The sequence below is a fragment of the Vespa crabro genome, chromosome 23 (genome assembly GCF_910589235.1).
Source record: "Vespa crabro chromosome 23, iyVesCrab1.2, whole genome shotgun sequence".
Taxonomy (NCBI): Eukaryota; Metazoa; Arthropoda; class Insecta; order Hymenoptera; family Vespidae; genus Vespa; species Vespa crabro.
This window is the reverse complement of record NC_060977.1, coordinates 2,883,412-2,905,000: the sequence shown is the minus strand read 5'-3', so window position 1 is coordinate 2,905,000 and position 21,589 is coordinate 2,883,412. Positions and strand designations below refer to the sequence as shown.

Genomic DNA, 21,589 nt, shown 5'->3' with positions numbered 1-21,589 from the left:
AACATCATGACTGTTAATGAGGCATGCAAGGATTACAATCAGTCGCTTGTGTTATCGAAAGCATTTGCTATTTCCATACTTGATCGAAGCCTTGTGTACATGAAACCTTCGTCCACATGGGATTAATAATCATGGGATTGGTTACGTTGAGAGAAATCAAACTAAACGACGATAACGTGATCGCGCAATCTCTTGGAAAATATAAATGAAATTATTCTTACTTATTTTCTTTTTTTTTTCTTTTTCTTTTTTTTTTTGAACGAAACCGCTTTAGATTTTTATAAACTTCGCACACGTATTCGCACATGTATTATGAAAAATATATATATATATATATATATATATATATATGTATGTATGTATGTATGTATTTATACGGGGTAAGCTAAAAGTTTCTAGTTGGTTTTTGTTTTTAAAAATAACAACTCTATTTCATGACTTTTTAAATTAATCTTCCTCTTCTTATTTTATTTATTTATTTCCTTTTTGCAATAACAAAGTAAAAAATTTAGAAACTTTGGATACAACCGATATATTAATTTTAAACATTCGATAATCAATGTTAATAATTTTCTAATATCAATAATTATTCTACTTTTCTACGTCAATAACATGAAATCAAATTCTGGCTCGTCAACTTTGTCATTAATGAAAATCGATTATATTTTGAAGTTTTCGAAAACTTGAATATGATCGAACTACTTACTTTCAAAGAAATTATTAATCATATTAGTTTTCACGTCGATGAGTTGAATCAAATTGTGTTGATCAACTTACTCATTGCAAATCGATTATGTTAAGATCTTTTGAAAAATTGAAAAACGTTGAACTACTTCCAAAGAAATTATTAATTATCCTGGTTTTTTTTTGTTTTACGTTGATGCGTTAAATCAAATTGTATTAATTAACTTTCTCGTTAGAATTCTATTATGTTAAAATATTTTAAAAAGATGAAAAAGGATTGAACTACTTCTGAAGAAATTATTATTATTATTATTATTATTATTATTATTATTATTATTATTATTATTATAAGATTTCGTATTAAATCAAATTTATTTTAATCGAATTCCTCATTCCAAATCGATTATGTTAATATCCATTAAAAAGATGAAAAAGAGCGAACTACTTTCAAAGAAATAATAATAATAATAATAATGATTATTATTATTATTAGGTTTCGCATAGGATTTCATGTTAAATCAAATTTATTTTAATCGACTTCGTCATTGTGTGTGTCTGTGTGGTTCTTTATTTCTTTATTTTTTTTTTTTTTTTTTTTTTTTTTTTTGGAGAGAAGAAGTGTAAACTGAACGTATTTTTCTTTTTTTTTTTGTTATTTTACTAACTTATTCACAAATTGCAAGTATTTTGTTTTAACGAGAAATAGGACATCTTTTACAGGCGGTGCTTTAATCGTACGTAAATCATATACATATTTAGTCAAACGTGATGAACGACGTCGTATAATCTCGTTTACGTATCGTACAAACATGTACATACGTTGTTGCAATTTTGAACACAGATATATACAAATATACAAACACGCACACGCACACGACATACGCACGGACAAATGCATGCACACATTATAAAAAGATATCGATTTTTTTTCTTTAAACATTAAAATATGGAAAAATAAATTTTTATCGTTTATTTAGAAAAAAAAAAAAAAAAAAAAAGTGAAAAGGAAAGTAAAATAAAAAAAGAAAAAAAAAAATTAAATGTCCAACGAAAGCTTTAAAATAATTCAAAATGATTACATTGATGATAAATAAAAGTTCAATCAAGGAATAAAACAAAATAGATTTATTACTAACCGATTCGATTTGGATACTTGAGTGTTTACTCGATATTGTAAAAGAAATGATTCAATCGAAATGTATACGAGTATTATTTTACTCGACTATTTTAACTCATCTTCTTAACTCAATATTTACAAGTGAAAGATATTAAAAAATTTTATGACTGTATTCCGAGACAGAATATCGTTCTATCGTGATATTGTACTATTAGGATATTGTTCTCGTTCTATTTAAAGTAAATATATACTTTAAAACTGTAATAACTTTTATATATAGTCAAGGAAAAATAAATCAAATATATGAAGAATTAATATCTATGGGATTTGATATAATCATTATACGATAACGAACGTGATCATCGTTCTTGAAATCGTCTAAGATAATTAATTATTCGTACACGTGTCATTAAAATTGCACATTTTACACAAATTGAAAAATATATCTGTTCAACAAAATTATGCGATTTCCTCGGATGATTTATAAAAAAAGAAACAAAAAGAAGAAAAAAAAAAAAAAAAAAAAGAAAAAAGAAAAATAATACATCATTAATGTTAATGATAATCAGATTTAATAATATCAATCGTTTAATGCATATAATGATGAAAATTAAGAAAGTTTATTATTGGATATAATAAAAGAACGACGTAAAATTATGGTAAAATATAAATAATAATAGAGTATGTTAGATTGCTTTGACGTAAATTATCGTAAAATTAAAATCTTCCAATAATGTCATTCTCTCTCTATCTCTCTCTCTCTCTCTGTCTCTCTTTTTCTCTTTTTCAAAAAAATCAAAATACATAATGAATTGATTAAATGTTATTTTAACAATATAATGCAAATTAATTTTACATCGAACTTTTTTTTATGGGGGGAAAAAAAAAGGTTCTTAAATGTCCAACTATCTAACGAGAAACTAATGAACCTGGAGAGTTATACCACTAACTCCGGAAAACAGGATGAAGGTTAAACTTTCGAGACGTGGCGTTGAATCAAATAGAGAGAGAAAAAAAAAAATAAGAAAAGAAAAAAAAAAGAAAAAGAAAGAAAAGAAAGAAGGAAGGAAAAAATTAGACTTACATCACTTTTGCATTAAACTATGAATCTATTATGATTAATGGAGATTTGATATATCAGTGATAAAATGAACACCATAATGATCCATGATAATAACTTGCAATATATAATTATGATTAGAAATTTATCAGAATTATTATTACTTTTATCTATCTTGATCATTCCGAGTATCAAAATATCCGATGGATCAAGTAAAACTCTAATAATATACTATATATCTTCAGATAGTATCCTGATAGTATCCTGACTCGTATATTCGGATATCCGGAGTTGTCAGTAATTGCTCTAAACTCTATTCCGGATAATAAATATAACTGTGATTGATCAATTTCGATATGTCCATGTGATAAATATATATGGCTTTGATGAAACGTTCGATATTAATAAAATATTTTATTAATAACAAAATCATCCGTATGATTATATTACAAACAGATATATGTATATATATATAATCATTGTTTATTATTATCATTATTTATATCATTGTTATACAGATTAGATATATATATATATATATATATATTATTGTGTTGAAATTTCGTATCAATTTTCGCGATTGTAAAAGAGAGAAAGAGAGAGGGAGAGAGAGGGAGAGGGAGAGAGACAGAGAGTTTTTCTTCCTCTTTTTTTTTTCTCTCTTCTAATAATAAACGAAAATTAAGTTAAATGTATGTAGAACAATTTTCAATCCTTAATATTTGCGTAATTATCTTCGGAGAGTTTGTGAAAAAGAAGATAATTACCAACTCCCTTGTTATCTCGTAAATGGATGTATGTAAGTAAACTTGTCTTGAAAAAAAAGGGGGAGGAAGAAAGAAAGGAAGAAAAAAAAAAAAAAATTAAAAACGAAGAAAGCAATTCCGTTAAAAATAAAATATTAATCATTGGATCATGAAATTGAAATGCCTTTGTACGTATAATTCATTCATAATGTTACATTAAAACAAATATTTATAATGAAAATATAATATATTAATGGCGTTCGAATAAATAGAAATATTCTATATTAATTAATTAATGATATTGGATATTTTAATGCATTGGATATTACAATGATAACATACTCTCATGTATTAGTCAATGTAGTTTGTTATTTTTAAAAATATCAAATTTATCCCTTTTACGAGACTTTTCAAATTAATTTTTTTACTACTTCAGATTCAATAAAAACGAAAGAAAAGAAAAAAAAAAAGAAAAAAAAAAAAAAGGAAAAAAAAACAAGACTGTAGTTTCAACATTTGCGAAAAGAAAAAAAAGAAAAAAGAAAAGAAAGAAGAAAAGAAAAAAGAGAAGAAAAAAGAGAAGATGAAAACGATTAAAAAGAGAGACATAAAATAGGATCGAAACGTGACTAAACTGATAAAAGCACTGATTATTTACAGGAGCGAAGTTTTTCTTGAATATTTGATAAAATTAACTCGTGTCCATTAGACGCATCTATATACGTGTTTCATTTCTCAAGTACACACACACACACACACACACACACACACATATGTATTCACACTTATATATACACATGTACATCGAAATACAAGCGCGAATGATTAAACTCAAAGTCATAGAGGGAGAGAATAAGGGAGAAATAGAGACAGTAAAAGACAGACATAGAGAGAGAGAGAGAGAAAGAGAGAGAGAGAGAGAGAGAGAGAGAGAGAGAGAGAGAGAAAGAAACTCGTGTGTCCGAGCACGTGTATTTGACGGATCTTGTACTTAATTAAAACTTTTATCTCTCACTGGGACCCCTACGTGCTATTTTCTACCAGCAATTTTGTTTCACTTTAATCGGATTCCCACTGTATGTATACACGCTTTCGACGATAAATTTCAAACTGTCCAAAAAGATATTTCACAAGTAAACGCATAGATACATAAACACGAACTCTCTTGTTATTGTTTGTATACGTATTAATATCAATAGATACATGGCATGTTGTTAATAATATTAAATTAATGAGAAATTGATCGACGACAATAATGATGATGATGATGATGACGACAATGATAATGATAATAATAATAATAATAATAATAGTAATAATAATAATATAAAAAAAAAGGGAAGAAACAAAATGCACCCTATGCATGACCTTCGATTGATTTTAATCATCCCCCCATTCTATTCCTTACTTCACCCCCTCCCTTACACACTCCCCCTATCACTTTCATCCCCGATCGTTTAATGAACGAATAAAAAGGATTCAAATGAAATAAATGAAAATTATCTCCGTGAAATTTTCTTTTTCTTTTCTTCTTTTCCAAAGTGACAATCATAAAGTGAAATTAAAATTCTCGATTATGGCAAAACGTTAATGGCAAAGAAACTATATCAAATAAATTACTTGTTCTTTCTATGTATATGTCTATGTATATAGTGTAATATAATATACATATATGTACGTAGATATGACGAACTTACGTGCAAGTAATTAAATCAATCGCCTCGAGGCCTCCCCCCCTCCCCTCCCACCCACCACAACAAAGATGATGACTCTCATATTACGATATTAATTTATATTATGTGAAATAATAACATTTAATTTAATTTAATATCTCTTATTTTATATATACGAATTTACATATATATATATATATATATATATATATATATATATATATAAAATTTTGATTTCTATATTAACAAATGTATTATCAAATTTGTACGATGGTATTTTTCTAATTTAATCATTTCCATGAAGAAATAAGAAAAACAAATTAAAATATAATATATTGCGCGTAATTGATTTTTTTTGGAATAATAGTGACAATCAAAAATTTGTAACAATCCTCGACGGGCAGATACGAAAATTGAGTCTTTAAAAAAATCCGTCATTGTCTCTTTCTTTTTTTTTTTTTTTCTTTTTTACTTGAAATCAAATTGACAAATAAAATGACATATTATTCGATACATTATGACGACTAGAAAGTTCTCTAATCCGATTTTGTTAAAACCGAATAAGAAAGCTATACGTACGTATCTATATCTAACTATAATAATAAAATCTGAAACTATATATGTATATATATAGAACTATAATAATAAAATCGGATAACATTTGATAAGCTTTTTTGATTGGTTATATCATAGAGACAAAAGTCCTTCCTTCTTCTTCTCGTTTAATATATATATACACATACACATACGTACACACACACACACATACATATATATAGATAACGAAATGAAAGACAATCTATGGCAATATGAACTCGAATAATAAGAAAAGAAAGAGATATCGAATTACGATCTAACGACATTTAAGAAAAACGAAATGTGGAGAAGAAAAATGTTCTTTCGTTCAAGCTTTTTTTTTTTTTTTTTCGAGAAAAAAAGAAAGAGAGAAAGAGAGAGAAAAAGAGAAAGAGAAAGGAAAATGCGATCTGACAAATTACGTCCGCACACATAAGCGTCACATTTTAAAACTTGGAACTCTAGCCGACGAAAGTACAATTTTTTTTTTTTTACCATCCCCCGCCTTTTTTTTCTCTCTTTCTCTCTCTCTCTCTCTCTCTCTCTCTCTCTCTCTTTCGTTCCTTTTCCCCTATTACTGTCGAGTACAGAAAGAACAATTCACATGACGTTTCCAAAACTTTTACACTTCGAGATAAGAAAAACGTCGTAATGCATAACCCATTCATTGTTACAACAACAATTCTATCCATTTATTCATCTATCTATTATTCTATTTATCTATTTATCTATCTATTTCGTCTTTGTACGTGATAATTTAATTTCCGTTTATAAAATGATATATATACATATATATATATATATATGAAAGAAAATAAAAAATAAAAGAAATAAAGAACATATAGTCTTTCTCCTATTCTCTTTCTCTCTTATTTTTTCTTTCTCTTATTCCGTACGTGAAAATTTAACTTTTTCACGGGTTAATGGAAGAATAGAATATAAAATAAAGAAATAAAAAAAGTAATAAAAGTATAAGTAACCTAATAATAAAGAAATTTTCATTTTGAAATAAGAAACGTCGAAATGTAGTCCGTTTATTGTTTCAACAACAATTTTATCTCTTTCTCTCTCTCTCTCTCTATCTCTCTCTGTATCTCTCTCATTCTCCCTTCTTTTTCCTTTTCTTCTTCTTCTTCGTTTTCGCATTGGAAAATTAAATGCTTTTCGAAAGTAATACACAGATATGAAGATAAAAATAAAAATAAAAATAATAATGAAAATAAAAATAAAGATAAAGATAAAGGGATAAGAGATAAAAGAAATAATAAAGTACATATATGATTCTAATTAAATTACGAAAGGGTATCGTTATACAACAAAACGGTATGATGATATCGCATATTCGGCGAAAATTCGAAATGGCACTTGGGAGCACTCCATCAAAACTCGTGTCTAAAACGAGCGCGTTAAAATGGGTTGAGGAGGATCTCTCCATGATAACCGTTCTTTTTGCCAATAAAACGGTCACGGAAACGCTTTTATTTTGGACGCCTTAACAGACAGAGACAGAGACAGAAACAGACAGACAGAGAGAGAGAGAGAGAGAGAGAGAGAGAGACAGTTTGTTCGTAGATACGGAAATATATCTAAATTCGCGCTTCACAAGATACAATGTAGGTACGTACGTATAAAGACGGAAACAAAGAGTAAGAGAGTAAGAGAGAGAGAGAGAGAGAGAGAGAGAGAGAGAGAGAGAAAGTGAATCCGAGAACGATTCGAAGCTGGGATCAGACGAGTCCTTTTATTCCGTTTCCACGTTTCCGCATTTCCAAGTGTTTTCCAACCTCTCTCTCTCTCTGTGTCTCTCTCTCTCTCTCTCTCTCTTTCCCTTATTCTCACGTCCCCCAACCACCCTCTCATCCACTCACCAACACTCTCAACCATCCTCGTCTCCTTTCTTTCCTTCATCTCTTTTGAATATCATTGTGTCCTTCACGAAACGATAATCCAAAGGCATTAAGTACTTGCGGTGCATAAGGAAAATATCGTGAAAAAAGAAAAATCATTCGTATTTCCGACGATATCTTGAACTTGAAAGTTAAAAAGGTAAAAAAAAAGAAAAAAAAAAAAGAGAAAAGAGAAAAAAAAAAAAAGAAAATAGGATCGACGAGTACTTCTTGAAGCTCCTCTAATTCTGTTTTGTTCTTTTTCCTTTTTTTTTCTTTTTTTTTTCTTTTTTTTTTTTTTGACTTTTCAATATCATCGTATCGAGTATTTAGAATACGACGATATTATGTAAATCGTCAAATGTGAAAAATATATTTCTAAAGGATGTGAAATATTAATTGAATCGAACAATTAAATAATATTAATGTAAGTAAGATAATATTAATTAGATAATATTAACTTTTCGATCGATTAAACTTATCAACATTTTAGTTTTCAATTTCGTAATTTTATTAGAACAGGATTATTAGATTTATCGAGGACCTAAGGCTTGCGGTTTTACAAATACGAAGAGAAAAATAAAAAAGGAAAAAAAAAGAAGGAGAAGGAAAAGAAGAAGAAGAAGAAGAAGAAGAAAAATTAATTTGCAAGAATTAGTATCTATGAATCTTTTTTTCCAAAAAGAGTGATCTTTTTTCTTTCTTTCTTTCTTCTTTTTCTTTTTCTTTTTTTTTTTTTTTACAAAATCACGTAGAAATCTTTGACCGAATACGAATACGATGTATACCAATTCGTAACGACGATCAAAAAAAAAAAAATCAAATACAAATACAAAAAAAAAAAAAAAAAACAATAAAAAACAAGAATAAAACTTCATGTTTATGAGAACGTTTTGAGCTTAATGAGGATTGAAAGAGGGATGGAAAAGGGCGCGTGTTATGAGATAAAAGATTAACAACGTTTCGTTGAAGGATTATTTTGTTTCTCAATATCGAGATATGAAGAAGCGAAATATTTCGATCGATTATCCCTTACTCGACTCCCCCCTCCCCCTCCACCAAACCATTTTCATTCATCCTCCTTCAAACGCTTTGGTTTATCCTCGCCCTTTTAAATTTATATCCTTGACGGTCATGATATACGATTGTATTGCGATGGACGCCGTTTACACAAACGGACAATCGCACGTTGAAGCGAATTCACCATCTCCGCCCTCGTTTCCGTTTCTCGACTACCGAGTCTGACAAACGACAACGTTCAACGAATAGAATGGTTAGACGGTTGTTAGAGTACCGTTAAAAAGATCGTATAATTTCTCTGGAGTTTTTTTTAAAAGAGAAAAGAGAAAAGGGGAAAAATTTTAAAAATCTTATAATTTTTTACAACTTTTTTCTTTCTCTCTCTCTCTCTCTCTCTCTCTCTCTCTCTCTTTTTTTATTCCTTTCATTTTTTTTTTTTTTTTTTTTTTACTTTTTCTTTCATTTTCACTTTCATTTTTTTCTTTCTTCCTCTTTTTCAATTTGAACAATATTTATATAGGATCTTACGATAAGGAATATTGAATGTTTCTTTTCTTTTTTCTTTTCCTTTTTTTTTTTTTTACCCCTTAAAGTATTTAAATCTATAGTTCAATGTAATGTAATAATGTAAAATTAATGTAATGCAAAATAAGAAAATTAAATATTTATTGTAAGATACATATATGTGTATTGAATTTCGTATAATTATTATGGCAAAAAATCCAGGAATGATTATTTCCGTTTTATCTCATAAGGGTGTATCAAATTAAATTTATTAAAATTTATTCAAACTCTTTGGTTTATCAATTATATAAATATCTAATTACATTTATCACAGGAAAAAAAATACGATATCATATAAATCACGTTTATTCTCGAAATTAATGAATGAATGAGTATTTTCTTCGAAACAAAACAAAAAAAAAAAAAAAAGAAAAAATAATCTTTAGGGATTGATATTCAATCCTAGTAGAGAAGTCTGAAACCAAAAGAAAAGAAAAAAGAAAAAAAGAATAAATAAAAAAAAAAAAAATGAAGAAAAAGAAAAAGAAGAGAGAAAGAATAGGCACGCAATGGTGAGAAAGCAAGCGTGTAAATTTAGTCGGTCAAAAAAAGGAAGAAACAAAAAAAAAAAAAAAAAAGAAGAAGAAGAAGAAGAAAAAAAGAAAAGAAAAAAAGAGAAAAGGAAAAGAAAAGACAAAGAGAGAAGGGAAGAAGAAAAGGAAAAAGAATGAGAGAATGGAAAAAAGAATTCTCTCGCGAAATAATAACCATACAAGGCTGGAACGGATAAGCAATTTTTTATAAGCTGAACTCTTTTTTTTTTATGTGTGTGTGTGTATATATATATATATATAATATACATTTGCGCGTACTATGAACCAATTGTTCCGATTGACCTTCTTTCTCTTCGTTTTATTTCAACTTTTGAAATAAAGGAATGCAGATATCCAAAAAGTTTGATGTTTTCCATTTAACTGTAACATATGTATATATATATATATATATGTGTGTGTGTGTGTGTGTGTGTGTGTGTGTGTAGTAGTAGTAGTAGTAGTGTAGTAGTAGTAGTAGTAAAAGAAGAAAACAATATATTTTTCTTTAGATAATATCATAATGAAATCATTTAATTTGACGTCGAATAATATAATTAAGATATGCGACGACGTAACCCTTTATTGTCGTTGAAAATAATAGAATGTCCCTTGGTATTTCCTATATATATATATATATGTATGTATATATTCCTCCCTCCTCCTTCTAACAATCCCTCTTCACGTGGGAAATTTTGCACCGGTTCTATGTTTCACCTTCGAATTCTAGTTAACCCAACCAAATCGTTTCCTTGATTTAACCACGCGATAAAGGATTGAATAATTTGACTTGTAAGATTGGTTTTTTATTATTTTTCTTTTTTTTTTTTTTTTTTTTTGAAAAGAAAATATACATTAAATTATTGCATAGGTATATTTATACATATACTTATTTATTTATTTATTTATTTATTTATAATCATAACGAAAAACTAATAATTTTAGAGAACACGAGAAATAATAATCATTTGTTCGAACGATCAACGTAGTCAATAAGTTTTTTTTTTAATCGAATGACATTTAAGAGAGATAGATATAATAGAGAAAGAGAGAGAGAGAGAACAAAAAAAACATACATAAAATGAAATACGATCAATACTAACTAGTAAACTAGTAACTAAATGACATAATAAGATATAAAAGAGAGAAAATTGTATGCATTTTATTCTTGGAATATTTTAAGTTTTCTCCTTTCGATCGTAAAGAATGCATCCATTTTTGGACCAATCAAACATGTATCACTAGATCTAGGACAAGGTATTCTAGTTACGTCGAATAGAACGTAGTAAGATTTTCAAGAGTATTCTTGAAATGATTTCTTTTCTTTTCGCTCAACGAAAGTTTGAAATATGTGCAAAGGAGGAGGAAAAAAAATTTTTTTTTACTTTAATCGTACATCCAGAGAATAGGAGAGTAAAAGTTTTCAAACGTAATTATGAGAATCATTCTGATCGATCTACGTCCGAGACATTATAAAAATTTTAATTGGATTTTGATGTTATAAAAATCAAAACATTTTATAAGTTTTATCGTTCGGCAAAAAAAATAAATTCTATATATATATATGTTAGCTTGAAACGTTCCAAGAGAAAAAAAAAACAAAAGAAAAAAGAAAAAAAAAAAGAGTAATTGATTTTTAATATCGGTCGGAAAGTTTTGACCAAATTAGAAATTTTTGGCCCGAGTCGTGTCGTCCAAAAAAGAGAGCACACAAAAAAAAAAAGGAAGAAAGAAAAACAAAATAAAAACACAACATTCTCCATTCTTTAGGACGCTAATTACCAAGAGCAAATATCCTATATGAACGATTCAATGATGATAAACAAACGTTCAGTATGTAGATTTGAGATAAAAAAGAAAAAAAAAGAAAGAAAAAAGAAAAAATAAAAAGTATTTGACATTCATTTTGATAAACGACGTCTAGTATTACTATTACGACGACGATGACATTGATGATAATGATAATGATGATGACGATGATGATCGATAATATACGAGTATCGAGTTACTGACATATGATCGAACTTCAAGTAACCAATTAAACTTTTGTTTGCTTTCGTGACTCGTTAAATAAAACAGATAAATTTCGTTAGATAGGTGTATCGACTATATTGGTTTATTATTTTCATACCGACATTTTCATTCGAGAAATCGAAAATGTTTATTGCTTTGCGTTATGTACTTGGACAGGTAGCGAATAATTTAACTGATTGATTTTTCGTTTGTTCAAATTTTCTCATTGCTGCTTTTACAAAGAAATGAGAAATGATTAAAAAGGAAAAAAAAAAAAAAAAAAAAAAAAAAAAAAAAAAAAAAAAGAAACAAACAAACAAACAAAAGAGAAAATGAAGAAGAAAAAAGAGAAAGAAAGAGAAAATTTCTGATAGACAATTTATTATATCTAATATATTTGTATGATATAACGTTTAAATATATTCTTATTTATTTCGACGTTAACGCGATTGATTATTTTATATTAGTTAAGAAATTTAATAATTTCGAGAACAACCATAACTTCGACGAATTTGTCAAGTAATCCTTTAAATTATCTTCTTACTTTTAGAGGAGGAAAAAAAAAAAAGAAAAAAAAAAAAAAGAATTCCCCACTTAAACAATTTATTATATTTTATATATTTCTATGATAGAATGTTTATATTATTCTTGTTTATCTTTACATTTGACAATTTCGAGAACAATAAGTATAACCTTGGCAAGGTTGCTTGCCAAGTATAATGTTATTAACAAGTATATACTGTTACGTCTTTTAATAGTCGCGTAAAAATAAATCTCTCGTGGAATCATATCGTGCAAACTATTACGGATGGATAATAACACAGAAAGTTTCTCTAACGTCTTGTAAAAGTAACCCATGGGATAAGCTTTTAACTTTATACAAATCTAATGAATTTGATCCTTTTTATTTTATTTCTACTTTTTCTTCTTCTTCTTCTTCTTCTTTTTCTTTATCGTCTCTTTTCAAAAATTCACAAACAAATTTGTATTCCTAATTAATAATTATTTTAAATGACAACGACGAATCTTAATAATTTCATTATTATAATGCATTATAAAAAGTATTAACATTGGGATAAGGCTTGAAACAATCGTAATCATTAAATACGATAACGAAGTTGATATTGTGGGGAAAAAAAAAAAGAAAGGAGAGAAAGAAAAAATTGACTTGCTCCACTTTCCAAATCAATGGCTCAATCTTTTCGAATGATAAATCTTCGATAAAGTTTTAACCTTGAAATAGACATTCAGGTAACCGCAGGTAATGACAAAGAAACACAGGGAACGAATGCCAGCGACGATAATTAAGCTCTGGTGCAACAAAATATTGGAATATCGACAGATTCGATCGTGCGAATGCTTCCAATTCGCACGTTGAAACGGCGTTAATAACTAACCTGGATACTTTCAACGAGCTTCTTGATTTTTTTTTCTCTTTTTTTTTTATATATATATATATATATTTATTTTATCTTTTTGTTTATTCTTTCTGATGGTTTTTATGTGGAGTTTAACATTGTAATATTTAAGTGAACGTGGATATTGAAAAATGAATTGAATTTTTAACAGTGTTCTTTTCTTCTCTCTTTTTCTTTTTTTTCTTTCTTTTTTTTTTTTTATGTTAATAATAACAAACATCAATGAGGAATGAATTTTTTTTTTTTTTTTTTTTTTTTTTTTTTTCATTAAATCTTCGATAAGGATTAATTTACAATTTAAAAGCGTACGAATTAATTGGGGTAATAAAATTTACCGAACTTTTTACTTTTTCTTCTTTTTTTCTTTTTTTCTTTCTTTCTTTTCTTTTTTTTGTTTTTTTTTATTTTTTGTTTTTTACATTACAACGAGCAAAAAGAATTATTCGTTGCTCATTTCTGTATCGTAATATTCGAAATGCGAACGCATATGTACGTGTAATCGAAAATTTTCTCGAATATCTGAAAGTATGAACTTCAAAATTGTATTAACTCCAGTACGAGTTCTCGCGTTGGTCAATAAAATTTATTACGATTACAAAAGGTACGCGCGGAATTTAATAAATATTCTCGACTGGACATTTAGAATAGTACTGTTACCTTTCCCCTGAAGTAGTTACATCGTTTCGTATATTACAATATTACGACGTAACGACTCGTTTAAATGTTTCATAACTATCACAATAATATAATTTCTACGTTGATATGATATCGTCGAATTGCATTATTTAAAAAAAGTCTATAACAAAAGTTGAATCAAAAGTTCGTGGATGATTTATAAAAAACAAAACATGACAAAAAAGAAAAAGAAAGAAAGAAAAAAAATCAATTACTCTTTTCCAAGAAACATTGGGATTTTTTCAGATCAATAAAATCACAACTCTATGACAATTGCGAGCTTAAAAAAAAAAAGAAAAAAAAAAACAAAACAAGAAAATTTCGAAAATGATCGTTATAATTTTTTTAAACATCATTCGCCTTTTTTGCGATCTAATTAAATCTCGTGAAGTGTGTGCGTATTAAATCGGACGGACAATAATTTTTTTCTTACAAATTAAAAAAAAAAAAAAGAGAGAGAGAGAGAGAGAGAGAGAGAGAGAGAGAGAGAGAGAGAGAGAAAATATTTACTCGCGAAAATTTGTATTTTTTCTCATCTCTTCTGTGTCGATTTCATTATTTTTATTTTGTCTCATTCCATTGTTATTTACCTATTTATTTGTTTATTTTACATTATTTTATTTTATTTGATTTTTTTTTTTCTTTCTTTCATTCTTCCTTCTACAACGACTGTAACGCGAGATTAAAACGAAGTGCGGGATAAAAGTGCGTTGTAAAAAAAGAAAAAGAAAAAAAAAAAAAAGAAAAAAAAAGAAAAAGAAAAGAAAAAATTAAAAAAAAAGAGGAGAAAATAAAGAAAAAAAAAAAAAGGAAGGGTAAAACAAGAGAAGGATTCATTTGTGCCGCGTATTAATTTTCGTTTCGTGAGAGCTAGTGCCGTGACAATTCTCACTAGGGAAAACCACCTTCAATGTGCTCAGTTTTTCACGTTATTCTCCAGTTGTTTAACGCACCAACAACGATCTCGGACGTAGACCGAAACATATAGCGTACCAACTTGACGAAAAAGACACGAATGCAAAATGTGTTTCTCGCTTGTCAAACATTTTCAAAGAGATTCAGTCACCATTGATATCTTCTTTTTCTTTTTTTTTTTTTTTACGATGCTTCGAATACTTCCTTTCACAAAAACCTCCTCTTCTTTTATCCCCAAAAAATTTTGGATTTTCTTCTTTTCTTCCTTTTCTTTTACTTTTTTTTTTTTTTCTTTTTTTTTTTTTTTTTCATTACAATCGACATTCGAAATTGTTCAAAATAAAAGTCGATTATTTGTTTTAAGAAAAATTGTAAAGATGATGTAAAGTTACATTCGAAATATCTAAAATTTGTTTATTATCGATGAAAAATTTTATTTCTATCATGAAAACAAATATATTCAATTCGTATGATGCGTCGAATTTCACATGGATCATATCGTAGAAACTATTATTGTAAATAAATGTTCTATTTTAATTATTAAACAACGTATTCAAACAAACATATATATATCAACCAAAATTTTTATACATTTTCTTCGAATACGAATAAATCCTCATATCGATTCGTTCGAATAAAATATATTCTTTCCTACAAAAAATTTATGTCTACCATCAATAAATACATTTATTCTTATGTATCATATTTTATCACGATTCACCTGCTATATATACATATATATATATATATATATACACATAAATATAAATATTATTGACAATACGATATAAATATCGATGACAGTGAAATTCGATAAAGAAAAATAGTAAATATCCTCAATGATTTTAATATTTCTTCTTTTACACACAAACATTTAACAATTAAAAATTATGTATATAGAAAGAAAAAAGAAAAAAAATCATAAAAATTGCATAAGTAATCTATTAACATCTACTATTTAAATCCTTTAACAGGATCGTTTAAGTAGATCGTCGAATTTTTTTTTATCGCTTTTAAAGAGCAAAAAAAGAAAAAAAAAGAAAGAAAAAGAAAAAAGAAAAAAGAAAAGAAAATCCCTAGACGTACAATTGATTATATTTTATATATTTCCATTGATATAATATTTTTTTATCTTTTTATTATCTTCGTATTCTTATTGTTTATCTTTGCATTAACAAAATTCCATCCCTTTAAATTAATCTAAAAATATGAAAATAATAAACATAACCTCGACAAGTTTATCGTTTTTACGTTGAATTATAATAAACCCCCAATTTGAATTTATATTTACCGAGAAACAAGATGGATTAAATTAATCTTACTGTTTCCGGCCTTTGTATAAAAGGTTTCTTTCGAGTTTAATTAGAGAAATTAATACCGTGGATTATGAGAGCAAGTTGGCCCGTTATGACGATACGTTTACACGGTAGATTAGAAGGGTAGTGTCGAGTGAGGTTTAAGCTCTTGAGATGCGCGAGATCTCATTTATCGGGTGTGCTGAAAGACGAGAAGTGATTTTCTCGTTGGAGAATGCTGTTGCTGAAGGATCCTATCGTCGTTTACTTCGAAACTAGCAAAGCTTCTCTACCCCTCCTCCTCCTCCTCCTCCTCCTCCCCCTCACCCTTCTTATCTTTTTTTTCTCTACTTCTTCCTCTTCTTCTTCTTTTTTTTTCTTTTTCATTTACTTTCTTACAAGAAACTCTCTGTTCTTTTATGTCTTTCTTTTTTTATTTTCTCTCTCTCTCTCTCTCTCTCTCTATTTTCATTCTTTTTCTTTTTTTTTTTTTTTTTTTTTTTTTTTTTTTTTTTTTAATTAGCATACCCATCTAAGTTTGATGCGCTAAGAAAGTTGAACGACATTGGGATGCTTAGAAAACAAAACAAAAAAAAAATCCAAAAGAAAAAAGAAAAAATGATAAACGTATTTGTATTCGTTTCTTGGTTGTTCGTAAATAAGAAAGAAAATAATTGTAGTTTCTTCTTTTTTTTTTTTTTTTGGTTCGAAAGAAAAAAAGAAAGAAAAATAATAATTATCGATTTTTCAAATGACATTGAATGAAAATTAATCTGGTGAATTAGAGACAATGTATAAACTTGATCACGTCAAAGCCAAATCGATATTCTATCAGGTCATTCGTGTGGTTGACCGAGGAACTTTTACGAATTGCGAATTGTTTAGATATTATAGAACATGAATGAACACGAATAATATCCTACAAACTAACATACATGCATACATATATATATATATATATATATATATATATATATATATATATATATATATATGTATATGTATTTATATATTATTTTCAACGATATGATACACCGATATATATTAGTGAGGAAGTAATTACGTGTCCTTTGAATATAATTATAATCAAAGTCATAGAAATTCGTGAAATCATTATCAACGTAGATTTGCAATCATTATTTTAATGATGGTACAATCGCTTTGAAAATTAACAATTACAATTAAAATTAATTATAAATTATATTAATTAGAAAAAGAAAATTAAATTAATAACGAAGTATTATAATCAAGATAGAAATTCTAATCAAAGTCATAGAAATTCTTAAGATCATTTGTCAACATAGATTTGCAATCATTATTTTAATGATTGATTTCCTATGCTTTATTTTGTATTATAACGAGTAAGCTCTTTGAAAATTAACGATCGATTATATCAGTATCAAAAGAAGGAAGAAGAAAAAGTAAAAATAAGAAATAAAAAGAAAAGACAAAAAAGAAAAAATAAAAAAAAAAAAAAAAAAGAAAGAAAAGAATGGATTTGAAATAAAGACGATTAAGAAATTTACCATGGAGTAATTAACGGGACGCTTATTAGCGGGTGTGTTCGTGCTCTTTCACCTTGGTGACAGCTGACGAAGGGAGATGACGTAATGGTTGACGAACGATAACGAAATCGATCGATCGATCAATAATATATACGTACTACATCGAGCTTTGCTTCTACAAAGGACACAGATAACTAGGACCCTGATTCACGAACAACCCAACCCAAGAGTAGATCTGTTAACGCTCGATGTGCGAAGCCAATGCCTTCCATTTCTCCCTCTCTCCCTCTCTCCCTCTCTCCCTCTCTTTCTCTCTCCATGTTCGACCGATCACATCATTATTACTACCGTCAATCGAATTATTGATGATGTTTATTCTAGATATGCATATGTATAATGTATGTACATACATTATACACACAGTTACTTCGAAATATTATCCAAGAGAAATTGTTAATGATTTTCTTTTATTTCTTTATTCTTTTTTGGTTGTTTGTTTTTTTTCTATTTTTTTTTTTTTGTTTGTTCTTGTATTTTTCTCTCTTTAAATCCATTTCTCCATTTTTAATGCCTTAAGGAAAAGATTACAGAGAAATTTGTTACATGTAATTTTGTTTTTTTCTGCTTTTTATTCTTCTTTCTTATTTTTTCTCATTTCTTTTCTTTTCTTTTCTTTTTTTTTTCTTTCTGCAAAAATTACTAAAATTTGTTTTCTACAACTAATTCAATTTTTCTTTTCTTTTTTTTTTTTTTTTTTTATTTCACGGTTCATAAAAGAAATTACATTTGAATCGGCAATATTTGCAAACGTATCTATAAAAAAAAAAAAAATGTTCCAAAAGGAAAAAAAAAGAAAAGAAAAGAGAAGAAAAATTATCAATGAAGGAATACTTTCGTATGAATGAAAATTAATACTGTTTACTAATTTATATTTGTACAAACTAAACGCCACTCTACGTATTATCATTTAAACGATTGACATGATTAATAAGATTTCATGTTTGTTAACAATGAGATCATAACAAACGGATAATAATGGTAATAACGATTTTCTTATAATTTATACGAAGATAGGAGAAAAAGGTAATGAAAAAAAGAAAAAGAAAAAAGAAAAAAAAATGATAGATTCGTTTGAACGTATCGTTCGTTAACGTATCGTACATATTTGATATGCATTTATATGCATGTATATATTTGTATATGTAACTTGGCGATAAAATTCTCGCTCGTAAATATTAGGATAACGCTGTTCTAGTTTGGAATACTAAGCACATATATTTTCGTGTATGATCATTCGATCGATCGATCGATCGACAGATCGATCGATCGATCGAATCATGCCCTCCGATTTGCTACTACCGTTCGAATATCAAACGTGATAAAATTATAGTGTATATTTCAGCTCAACGAGTTTCTATAATATTGACAGACTTTCCTTTTTTTTTTCTTTCTTTCTTTCTTTCTTTTTCCCTTTTCCATAATAATGATTAAAATATTTAGAAAAATTTTGTATTATACTTAAATTTTTTATATACCTATAATTTCTTATATACCTATTATCGTATATTAATTTATTTTTAATCAGTAATATATCCATATATATATATGTGTGTGTGTGTGTATAACGTATATAACAAATGATTAAATAAATTTTATAAATTTAAAAAAAGTTTCAGAAATATATATATATATATATATATATATATATATATATATATATATATATATATATGAATGTACAATTAAAGAACGAAACATATGAAAATTAATTTGGATTTTTAATAATCTCTTACAAATATATATATATGTATATATATGTACATGTATATGTATATGTATGTACGTATGTATATATAATGGAAAAGAGAGACAATGGTTTGAAAATGACCATTATAAATGGAGTTATCTAGAATGGCATTTTGCCAGAATTAATTGCACGATATAATGTAATACTTCCAAGTTGTAATTCATAGGAACGAAATCACGTCATGTAGGAAAAAGAAAACAAAAAAAACAAAAAAAAAAAAAAGAAAAAAAAAAGAAAACAAAAATGAATAATATCCGGATAATTTTACATATCTAAAGTACTTAAATATTTTCGTTACATTCGATGAGTTAAAACGATTAATTCCTTGATTGATTCGTTTGAATATAAACATTTAATATCAAGTAAATAATAAAAGGGGTAAAGAAAGAAGAAGAAAAAGTTTTTAATCAAATTCTTTTACATAACGGATTTTAGATAAGGGATAAAAAGTTTATAAGTGATTTTAAAAATCAATTACTCCTTTTGAAGGCTATCTTAGGCTTTAGCAGTTAACGCTATAGCTTAGCGAGCTAAACCTTTAATTTTATAGCCTCTGAAAAAGAAAAAGATCGGTCTAAAAAGTCTTGAAAAAGAATAATCGATATTTATAATGACCTAAATACTTTATGTTCACCCTGTATATACATTACACTATATTTATAACAGTTTGTAATATTGTGATGAAATGCATTTAAGAGTTAACCAAAAAAATAGCGCAATATATTTTTTTAAACTTTGTACGATGCAAATGTGTGCATGTGTATCAAAAAGAAAAAGAGAGAGAGAGAGAGAGAGAGAGAGAGATATTTATTGTCAAATGCAAGAATCGACTACGTTCTTTTCGATGAATTCAAAAGAGAATGAACGAAACGTTTGTTGGTAAAAAAAAAAAAACCCCCCAAAAAAAAGAAAGAAAAAAAAAACCAAAAAAAAAACCAAAAAAAAAGAAGAAATAATTGGAACACCTGGTCCTTTCACAGAGAAAGAATAATTAACTATGTTCCAAGCGAAGCGTGTTTACTAACGTACCAACGGTAATTGAAGAACTCATTTTCTTAGTCTAGAAATCGAATAATAGCACCCTCGCCTCCCACCCTGCCCCTTTTACACCATCACCACCAACAAAGACGATTTAGCTTTTAAATATAAAATAATGCAAATGCAGCATCTATTCGAGTGTATCTACCTCCTCCTTTCATCCCTCATTCCAAACCTTTAAGAAGAACGCTTAGTACGACTAACAAATTGCCCTAAATAGGCACTGAAAAAAAGGCTCTCTTGATAAGTAGGTGTACTTATATATCCTGGCCATTTTATTTTATCTTCGAAAGAGATTATCTTACTTTTCTCCCGTGATCGGATTAAATTTGTAACGCTCCGTCGGAGACGTAAAACATATCGAAGATAAGCTAGAATAAATTACACGAATCTTTCCTTTTTTCCTTTTTCTTTTTCCCCCCATTCAAAAAAATCGACGACGAATGAATTCCTCCCTTCGATATATTCGAGAAATCGTTGATTGAATCCAAAAAAAAAAAAAAAAGAAAAGAAAAAAGAAAGAAACTAAACAAATAAACAACTGGAGATATAATAATTGAATATCGTAGATCATATTTTTTTTTTAGTTTTCTTTTCTTTTCTTTTTTTTTTCTTGTTTTGTTGTTCCTTAGAAAAAGTTAAAAAAAGAAACGTACAATGATATTGACGTACAATGAGATTAGAAATTAACAATGAATTTCAAGAACGTGTGAGTTTTTTCTTCTCTTAAATTAAAAGAAATAAATTTTTAAAGTATAATTATTAAATATTGTAAATAATAATTTCTCTCTCTCTCTCTCTTTCTCTCTCTCTCTCTCTCTCTTTTTTTTATGATAATCAATAAAGTAGAAAAATATGACTATACTCGGGTTTAGAAATTTTAATATCGGGCAATTTTAAGCACAACAATGAACTTTGACATATTGACCCTCTATAACCTAATTTTTTTATCGTGCCTATATATATATAAAAAAAATAAAAAAATAAAAAAATAAAAAAAAGGATTACATAATCGTGAAACTTGTAGTATATTAGTTACAGTAATATAATAATTTAATAAATAACTA

At 27.3% G+C, this 21,589-nt stretch overlaps 2 protein-coding genes across 3 annotated transcripts in view; one reads left to right on the top strand and one right to left on the bottom strand.

Annotated features, from left to right (window-relative positions):
- Positions 1–21,589, bottom strand: part of LOC124432071 (midasin) — a 115,549-nt gene that overhangs the window by 49,700 nt on the left and 44,260 nt on the right. The gene's annotated exons all lie outside the window — the stretch shown is intronic.
- LOC124432075 overlaps positions 1–21,589 on the top strand; it is a 59,933-nt gene that overhangs the window by 7,010 nt on the left and 31,334 nt on the right. The window lies entirely within an intron of this gene.